Source organism: Musca domestica, unplaced genomic scaffold (genome assembly GCF_030504385.1).
Source record: "Musca domestica strain aabys unplaced genomic scaffold, Musca_domestica.polishedcontigs.V.1.1 379, whole genome shotgun sequence".
NCBI lineage: Eukaryota > Metazoa > Arthropoda > Insecta > Diptera > Muscidae > Musca > Musca domestica.
Window position 1 is genome coordinate 74,895 of NW_026712323.1, and position 10,619 is coordinate 85,513.

Consider the following 10,619-nt stretch of genomic DNA (forward strand, 5'->3'; position numbering starts at 1 on the left):
AGAAATGAAAGGTAAAATTAGGGCAGCAGTTTCCATTAAAAGCGAAGCATCCAATGGAGAACTTATACAAATTGAACACAACTTGCGCGAGGTCTGATTAATATCAGAAATGGTCGCAACAGTTGTAGTAGAGGCGATGCCTAGCATATGCTGTAAGCGATCTGCAAAAATAAATAAGCTTCTGAAGCAGGGTCGTTTAATGCTCTGGCAGGTACTTGGCACCTTGGTGAACGATGTTCAACATTGCCGTGCCTAATAGGACATTTCGACTTTGAGCGGTATGAGATACTTGTCAATTAGAAGACCATGAAGTAATGCCTGAAGAGGTGGAGGGTTGATTGGACAAAGCTACGTTCCTGACTTCAGAAGTTTCTGCAGTCGAAGACGCGGAATTATCTCTATGTAATAGAGTGTGATGTCTTTTATTACATTTACCACAATTGTATGAACTACTGCAGTGGTTGACTAAATGTTTAGGTGACAGAAAATTTTAACAACAATTATGTCGCCTAATGGTGTGAGTTCTTTCCAGAAATGAAAGTTTTAAAATTTTTTGGCATGCTCTGATATGCATTTGTTGTGGACATAGAATGCATGTTTTATTGAGGGGTGCTCGGGAAGGCCTAGATGACGAAGGTGAATTACGAGGCGTAAAATTAGTTTATCCCTTGTGGCAGCATTCGTGAAATATGAATTAACTTTTTTACTACTGTGAGGTTGTTGTCAATACCTCTAATGTCACGAAAACTGGTAAAAGTTTGGATGCGTTCTGTAAGAAGCTTATAAAATTTTTCAAAGGAAGACAAGGCGGACTTATGTTTAATACTTTGTTCCCAAAGTGTGACACTATTTTTGGGGAGCCTTTGAAGACGTTTAAACCTAAACTTGCCTCACTGTCTTATACTGGCAGGTCAAATAAAAGCTTAAGTTGGTGGTTCACCAAAATACGTGGATTGTCGGAACGAGATATAGTCCCATTACCTACACTAGCCTGAGGAGACGATGTCACAATTTATGACCGAAGCTCATCTAAATTTATGTTGATGGAAGCTAAAACTTTTATATAGCATCTAAATACGACATCGTATTTAGTGTGAACGGCACCTGAACAGTCTTCTTCTGCAAAATAATTAAGAAACTTTTCGAAAACGATTTTCACTTTTTCCCATAACGTTCTGACCTCAGCTCTCTGTAATTCCAAAATATAAACATCGAGCTCGTCGTCCCCTTGGGAACTGAAGTTGGCATCAAGTGTAACCAAAGCATCAGTAGCTCGGATCAACAATTCTAAAGCTGTGAGTGGCATTTTATTTCAAATAAATAAACGTAATTCAGAAAAAGGTTAGAAAAATGTCTTAAGTTTTCATAGAAAATTGTATTTTGTTTTAGAAAAACTGCAGGAACTGTAGTAAAAACCAAGAATTCTCAAAAATAAATAAATAAATGTATAAACAACTTGGGCTCTGAAAATTTTTTAAAAAAAAGTACCAAAAATGCGGCAGAAATATAAAAATATAGAAAGTTTTGAACGAAATGCTTTAATTTCTAGAAATTGACACGCAATGTCAAAGTTAAAGTTTTTCACAATAAATATTAATTAAAAGTACTTTCAAGCACGTAATGCTTTTATAAATAATACACTGAATTTAAAATTAGTCATTGTCTAATCGTAATTAAGTATCATAGATACTCCAAAAATATGGAGGTTTAACGTCATTAAACCACAAAACTATGACAATTTTAACTTTTAACTTTTTTTTTCCAAATTTCGTAAAGTGTTTACAATGTATCGTAGAATACCTGCAAACTATGGCAATGTATCAATAATAAAAATTGCCAACGAAAAATATCATACATTTTTTAAAAATAAACATTTCGAAAAATGTTAGAAATGTCAATTAAACCGACTGTATGGTTCACAGACTGTAAGAAGCACGTTATCAATCGACAGCGGACAACAATAAATTAAATTCAAAAATGTTTTATAAAAAATTTGAGTTTTTGTATGAATATATAATATATTATATTTATATAAAAACAATAATATTTTAATATATATAAGACCGAATATAGGGTACACAGTGTCGAAAACACAAAAGAAACTACATTTTAGTTGATATCCGAAGGATTCAACACAACAAATATCCGAAATGGCACAAAAATATTTTGATCAGTTTGGTGGATAATATTAGGAATTGTGAACACCCCTAATAAATTTGTTCATGTGTTACTTATATGTAAAAATCAAATGTGTCACAAGGTGACAACAATCAGCAGAGATGACAATTACTCTTGCAAATGGTAATTGTTGTTGTGGGATTTTGTTGTGTTGAAGGAAGCAGAAGAAATAATGAAAAAATAAACTCCTAAATATCAATATGACCCATAATGAAAGAATAAAACAAATGCGCGAAAACAAAAAAAAAGTTTTATGTGTATGTATATGTGTAAACAAATATATAGGGTGGCGGATTTGACACTTATTATTGTTTTTGAAATGAAATTTACCGACGGAAACGTAATTTTGATGATCGCTAATCTTTTATGTTGGGTGTTTTGTCCTCGACGAAGCCCTTGAAAAAGGAGAAAAAAGAGACGGGTTATTTTTTCCGCATCGATTAGGCCAATGTTTCCGTTGCAAAATGAAAGTAAAGAAATTAACACACAAGGGATTAGAAATTTTCGAATGCAGTCGTGAACTGATATTTTATTCATGATTGTTTGTAAAACAATTAAATAACCTTTTTTTACAGAATGTATGGGTTTGATGTTTTCTGGTCGTAAACCAATGAGCGGGTAATCTTACGGAAGTAAAAGAAAAAAACTAAACTGTTGCCAAGCGGGGCTAAAAAACTACTCGTCACGTTTTGTTACTACATTTGTCTTTGTCCACGATGTAAACACAGATGTGTAAATGAGTAGTAGACATAACGTAACGAAGGGATGAAAGGAGCAGTGGGGAAATTTTAAATTAATTCAAACGACTTCTTTTTGGTTCAAAGATAACTTGTCTGTTCGTCTGTCTGTTGAAATCACGATACTGCCATCATTATTTGACGTAGAGCGTCAAAATTTCGCAGAATAATATTTATTGTGTCTAGGATGGTTGGTATTGAAAATGAGATATGTCGGTCCAAATTTTTGTATAGTCCCCATATAGGTCCACGCTTTGGTATAGCCCCCATATAACGGTACCTTCCGATATTCGGTATTTTAATGATTTTGGGGGCTACACAAAATTTTGCCAAACACGTTCTGTCGTGGAGAGAATTCCATCATCTCAACCGATTTTATCTGTCCAGATTTTCTGCATAACTATTTTAGCTGTCACAATTACGGAGCCTAACCAACCGAAAGGACGTACAGTTTGGCAATTGAGGAGAAAGTTTCTCGTTTTGTATAGTAGACTTTTGTGGGGAGCAACTACCGGCCTCATATGGTCCAAGTCTAAGTACTTATTGACCACTTGGTCGTAGGTTGTCTTGATTTGTGGCTTTAGAGGAAGTGATGCCTCATTTCGAAGAAATTGTCGTAAACAATTATTTCGGGGAAATCGTAAGTCTGTCTGTCCAACTAATTTTGCCTTGAGGGGAAGGCTGACCACGTACCTTCCCTCTGAATCCCGACGTGTGGTAGATTTATAATTTGCCGCACAAAACTAGTCGGAGGGCGAAAAAAATTAGATCTTTAGGAACTTCCTGCAGTTTCCAAAAACAAAGAAGAACCTTGTTAAGGTTTCCTTCGTCAGATAGACTGACCCTGACGAAAAAGTCTGATACATGTTGAGGGGGAATATAACCAGTAATTATTCAACCGAAGACCGTATTTTGCTATTAGGGAGCCTAATATATTAGTGTGAATTCCCTGTAGCAGAATCTTCGAATAAAGATCTGCTCTCAGCAAAAAGTCAACAGGGCGACTGTTGAACAAATTTGGATCAGCCAAACATAGATTTGGCAAACGAGATACGAAGTCGCTATTGACAGAAAAGGAAGGCTGATTGCCAGAAATGAAAGGTAAAATTAGGGCAGCAGTTTCCATTAAAAGCGAAGCATCCAATGGAGAACTTATACAAATTGAACACAACTTGCGCGAGGTCTGATTAATATCAGAAATGGTCGCAACAGTTGTAGTAGAGGCGATGCCTAGCATATGCTGTAAGCGATCTGCAAAAATAAATAAGCTTCTGAAGCAGGGTCGTTTAATGCTCTGGCAGGTACTTGGCACCTTGGTGAATGATGTTCAACATTGCCGTGCCTAATAGGACATTTCGACTTTGAGCGGTATGAGATACTTGTCAATTAGAAGAGCTTGAAGTTATGCCTGAAGAGGTGGACGGTTGATTGGACAAGGTACGTTCCTGACTTCAGAAGTTGTTGCAGAACAACAAACAAACAACAATTATGTCGCCTAATTGTGTTAATTCTTTCCAGAAATGAAAGTTTTAAAATTTTTTGGCATGCTCTGATATGCATTTGTTGTGGACATAGAATGCATGTTTTATTGAGGGGTGCTCGGGAAGGCCTAGATGACGAAGGTGAATTACGAGGCGTAAAATTAGTTTATCCCTTGTGGCAGCATTCGTGAAATATGAATTAACTTTTTTACTACTGTGAGGTTGTTGTCAATACCTCTAATGTCACGAAAACTGGTAAAAGTTTGGATGCGTTCTGTAAGAAGCTTATAAAATTTTTCAAAGGAAGACAAGGCGGACTTATGTTTAATACTTTGTTCCCAAAGTGTGACACTATTTTTGGGGAGCCTTTGAAGACGTTTAAACCTAAACTTGCCTCACTGTCTTATACTGGCAGGTCAAATAAAAGCTTAAGTTGGTGGTTCACCAAAATACGTGGATTGTCGGAACGAGATATAGTCCCATTACCTACACTAGCCTGAGGAGACGATGTCACAATTTATGACCGAAGCTCATCTAAATTTATGTTGATGGAAGCTAAAACTTTTATATAGCATCTAAATACGACATCGTATTTAGTGTGAACGGCACCTGAACAGTCTTCTTCTGCAAAATAATTAAGAAACTTTTCGAAAACGATTTTCACTTTTTCCCATAACGTTCTGACCTCAGCTCTCTGTAATTCCAAAATATAAACATCGAGCTCGTCGTCCCCTTGGGAACTGAAGTTGGCATCAAGTGTAACCAAAGCATCAGTAGCTCGGATCAACAATTCTAAAGCTGTGAGTGGCATTTTATTTCAAATAAATAAACGTAATTCAGAAAAAGGTTAGAAAAATGTCTTAAGTTTTCATAGAAAATTGTATTTTGTTTTAGAAAAACTGCAGGAACTGTAGTAAAAACCAAGAATTCTCAAAAATAAATAAATAAATGTATAAACAACTTGGGCTCTGAAAATTTTTTAAAAAAAAGTACCAAAAATGCGGCAGAAATATAAAAATATAGAAAGTTTTGAACGAAATGCTTTAATTTCTAGAAATTGACACGCAATGTCAAAGTTAAAGTTTTTCACAATAAATATTAATTAAAAGTACTTTCAAGCACGTAATGCTTTTATAAATAATACACTGAATTTAAAATTAGTCATTGTCTAATCGTAATTAAGTATCATAGATACTCCAAAAATATGGAGGTTTAACGTCATTAAACCACAAAACTATGACAATTTTAACTTTTAACTTTTTTTTTCCAAATTTCGTAAAGTGTTTACAATGTATCGTAGAATACCTGCAAACTATGGCAATGTATCAATAATAAAAATTGCCAACGAAAAATATCATACATTTTTTAAAAATAAACATTTCGAAAAATGTTAGAAATGTCAATTAAACCGACTGTATGGTTCACAGACTGTAAGAAGCACGTTATCAATCGACAGCGGACAACAATAAATTAAATTCAAAAATGTTTTATAAAAAATTTGAGTTTTTGTATGAATATATAATATATTATATTTATATAAAAACAATAATATTTTAATATATATAAGACCGAATATAGGGTACACAGTGTCGAAAACACAAAAGAAACTACATTTTAGTTGATATCCGAAGGATTCAACACAACAAATATCCGAAATGGCACAAAAATATTTTGATCAGTTTGGTGGATAATATTAGGAATTGTGAACACCCCTAATAAATTTGTTCATGTGTTACTTATATGTAAAAATCAAATGTGTCACAAGGTGACAACAATCAGCAGAGATGACAATTACTCTTGCAAATGGTAATTGTTGTTGTGGGATTTTGTTGTGTTGAAGGAAGCAGAAGAAATAATGAAAAAATAAACTCCTAAATATCAATATGACCCATAATGAAAGAATAAAACAAATGCGCGAAAACAAAAAAAAAGTTTTATGTGTATGTATATGTGTAAACAAATATATAGGGTGGCGGATTTGACACTTATTATTGTTTTTGAAATGAAATTTACCGACGGAAACGTAATTTTGATGATCGCTAATCTTTTATGTTGGGTGTTTTGTCCTCGACGAAGCCCTTGAAAAAGGAGAAAAAAGAGACGGGTTATTTTTTCCGCATCGATTAGGCCAATGTTTCCGTTGCAAAATGAAAGTAAAGAAATTAACACACAAGGGATTAGAAATTTTCGAATGCAGTCGTGAACTGATATTTTATTCATGATTGTTTGTAAAACAATTAAATAACCTTTTTTTACAGAATGTATGGGTTTGATGTTTTCTGGTCGTAAACCAATGAGCGGGTAATCTTACGGAAGTAAAAGAAAAAAACTAAACTGTTGCCAAGCGGGGCTAAAAAACTACTCGTCACGTTTTGTTACTACATTTGTCTTTGTCCACGATGTAAACACAGATGTGTAAATGAGTAGTAGACATAACGTAACGAAGGGATGAAAGGAGCAGTGGGGAAATTTTAAATTAATTCAAACGACTTCTTTTTGGTTCAAAGATAACTTGTCTGTTCGTCTGTCTGTTGAAATCACGATACTGCCATCATTATTTGACGTAGAGCGTCAAAATTTCGCAGAATAATATTTATTGTGTCTAGGATGGTTGGTATTGAAAATGAGATATGTCGGTCCAAATTTTTGTATAGTCCCCATATAGGTCCACGCTTTGGTATAGCCCCCATATAACGGTACCTTCCGATATTCGGTATTTTAATGATTTTGGGGGCTACACAAAATTTTGCCAAACACGTTCTGTCGTGGAGAGAATTCCATCATCTCAACCGATTTTATCTGTCCAGATTTTCTGCATAACTATTTTAGCTGTCACAATTACGGAGCCTAACCAACCGAAAGGACGTACAGTTTGGCAATTGAGGAGAAAGTTTCTCGTTTTGTATAGTAGACTTTTGTGGGGGAGCAACTACCGGCCTCATATGGTCCAAGTCTAAGTACTTATTGACCACTTGGTCGTAGGTTGTCTTGATTTGTGGCTTTAGAGGAAGTGATGCCTCATTTCGAAGAAATTGTCGTAAACAATTATTTCGGGGAAATCGTAAGTCTGTCTGTCCAACTAATTTTGCCTTGAGGGGAAGGCTGACCACGTACCTTCCCTCTGAATCCCGACGTGTGGTAGATTTATAATTTGCCGCACAAAACTAGTCGGAGGGCGAAAAAAATTAGATCTTTAGGAACTTCCTGCAGTTTCCAAAAACAAAGAAGAACCTTGTTAAGGTTTCCTTCGTCAGATAGACTGACCCTGACGAAAAAGTCTGATACATGTTGAGGGGGAATATAACCAGTAATTATTCAACCGAAGACCGTATTTTGCTATTAGGGAGCCTAATATATTAGTGTGAATTCCCTGTAGCAGAATCTTCGAATAAAGATCTGCTCTCAGCAAAAAGTCAACAGGGCGACTGTTGAACAAATTTGGATCAGCCAAACATAGATTTGGCAAACGAGATACGAAGTCGCTATTGACAGAAAAGGAAGGCTGATTGCCAGAAATGAAAGGTAAAATTAGGGCAGCAGTTTCCATTAAAAGCGAAGCATCCAATGGAGAACTTATACAAATTGAACACAACTTGCGCGAGGTCTGATTAATATCAGAAATGGTCGCAACAGTTGTAGTAGAGGCGATGCCTAGCATATGCTGTAAGCGATCTGCAAAAATAAATAAGCTTCTGAAGCAGGGTCGTTTAATGCTCTGGCAGGTACTTGGCACCTTGGTGAATGATGTTCAACATTGCCGTGCCTAATAGGACATTTCGACTTTGAGCGGTATGAGATACTTGTCAATTAGAAGAGCTTGAAGTTATGCCTGAAGAGGTGGACGGTTGATTGGACAAAGGTACGTTCCTGACTTCAGAAGTTGTTGCAGAACAACAACAAACAACAATTATGTCGCCTAATTGTGTTAATTCTTTCCGGAAATGAAAGTTTTAAAAATTTTTGGCATGCTATGATATGGTGCATTTGTCGTGGACATAGAATGCATTTTTTATTGAAGGGTGCTCGGGACGGCCTAGATGACGAAGGTGAATTACGAGGCGTAAAATTAGTTTATCCCTTGTGGCAGCATTCGTGAAATATGAATTAACTTTTTACTACTGTGAGGTTGTTGTCAATACCTCTAATGTCACGAAAACTGGTAAAAGTTTGGATGCGTTCTGTAAGAAGCTTATAAAAATTTTCCAAGGAAGACAAGGCAGACTTATGTTTAATACTTTGTTCCCAAAGTGTGACACTATTTTTGGGGAGCCTTTGAAGACGTATGAACACTCGAATAGGATCCCAGCTTTCATTTGGCTCATCATAATTTAACATGGCCGAAATGTTCCCATTCATATCAATTTGCAATTTGTTTAAACCTAAACTTGCCTCACTGTCTTATACTGGCAGGTCAAATAAAAGCTTAAGTTGGTGGTTCACCAAAATACGTGGATTGTCGGAACGAGATATAGTTCCATTACCTACACTAGCCTGAGGAGACGATGTCACAATTTATGACCGAAGTTCATCTAATTTTATGTTGATGGAAGCTAAAACTTTTAGATAGCATCTAAATACGACATCGGTCTTCTTCTGCAAAATAATTAAAACACTTGTCGAAAATGATTTTCACCTTTTCCCATAACGTTCTGACCTCAGCTCTCTGTAATTCTAAAATATAAACATCGAGCTCGTCGCCCCTTGGGAACTGAAGTTGGCATCAAATGTAACCAAAGCATCAGTAGCTCGGATCAACAATTCTAAAGCTGTGAGTGGCATTTTATTTCAAATAAATGAACGCAATTCAGAAAAATGTTAGAAAAATGTCTTACGGTTTCGTAGAAAATTGTATTTTGTTTTAGAAAAACTGCAGGAATAGCAGCAAAAAACCAAGAATTCTCAAAAAAAAAAAAAATAAATAAATAAATAAATAAGTAAACAATTTGTGTTATGAAAATCTTAAAAAAAGTACCAAAAATGCAGTAGAAATATAAAAATGTAGAAAGTTTTGCACGGAATGCTTTCATTTCTAGAAATTGAAACGCAATGTCGAATAAATTGTGTGAAAAAAACAAAAAGTTAAAGTTTGTAACAAAAATTTTTATAAAAAGTACATTAAAGAATGTAATGCTTTTATAAATAATACACTGAATTTAAAATTAGTCATTGTCTAATCGTAATAAAATATCGTAGACACTCCAAAAATATGGAGGTTTAACGTGATTAAACCACAAAACTATAAAAATTTTCAGAAAAGAATTAAATGTTAACACTTTTTTTTTCAAATTTCGTAAATGTTTACATTGCATCGTAGAATACCTGCAAACTATGGCAATGTATCAATAATAACAATTGCCAACGAAAAAATATCAAAAATTTTTAATAAAAATCAAAAATTCGAAAAATATTAAAAATGTCAATTAAACCGACTGTAGGGTTCACAGACTGTAAGAAGCACGTTATCAATCGACAGCGGACAACAATAAATTAAATTCAAAAATGTTTTATAAAAAATTTGAGTTTTTGTATGAATATATAATATATTATATTTATATAAAAACAATAATATTTTTAATATATATGACCGAATATAGGGTACACAGTGTCGAAAACACAAAATAAACTTCATTTAAGTTGATACCCGAAGGATTCAACACAACAAATATCCGAAAATGGCACAAAAATATTTTGATCAGTTTGGTGGATAATATTATGGAGTGTGAACACCCCTAATAAATTTGATCATATGTTACTTGTATGTAAAAATCAAATGTGTCAAAAGGTGACAACAATCAGCAGAGATGACAAATACTCTTGCAAATGGTAATTGTTGTTGTGGGATTTTGGTGTTTCGACGGCAGAAGAAATAATGAAAAAATAAACACCTAAATATCAATATGACCAATAATGAAAGAATAAAACAAATGCGCGAAAACAAAAAAAAGTTTTGTGTGTATATTTTTTTTTTTGTAAACAAAAATATAGGTTGGCGGATTTGACACTTATTATTGTTTTTGAAATGAAATTTACCGACGGCAAATGGACCGACGGAAACGAAATGTCGACGATCGTTAATCTTTTATTTTGGGTGTTTTTGTCCTCAACGAAGTCTCGACGATGCCTTTGTAAACGAAAAAAAAAGAGACGGGTTATTTTCGTTGTTAATAATCCGCCTCGATTAGGCCAATACTTCCGTTGCAAAATGAAAGTAAAGAAATTAACA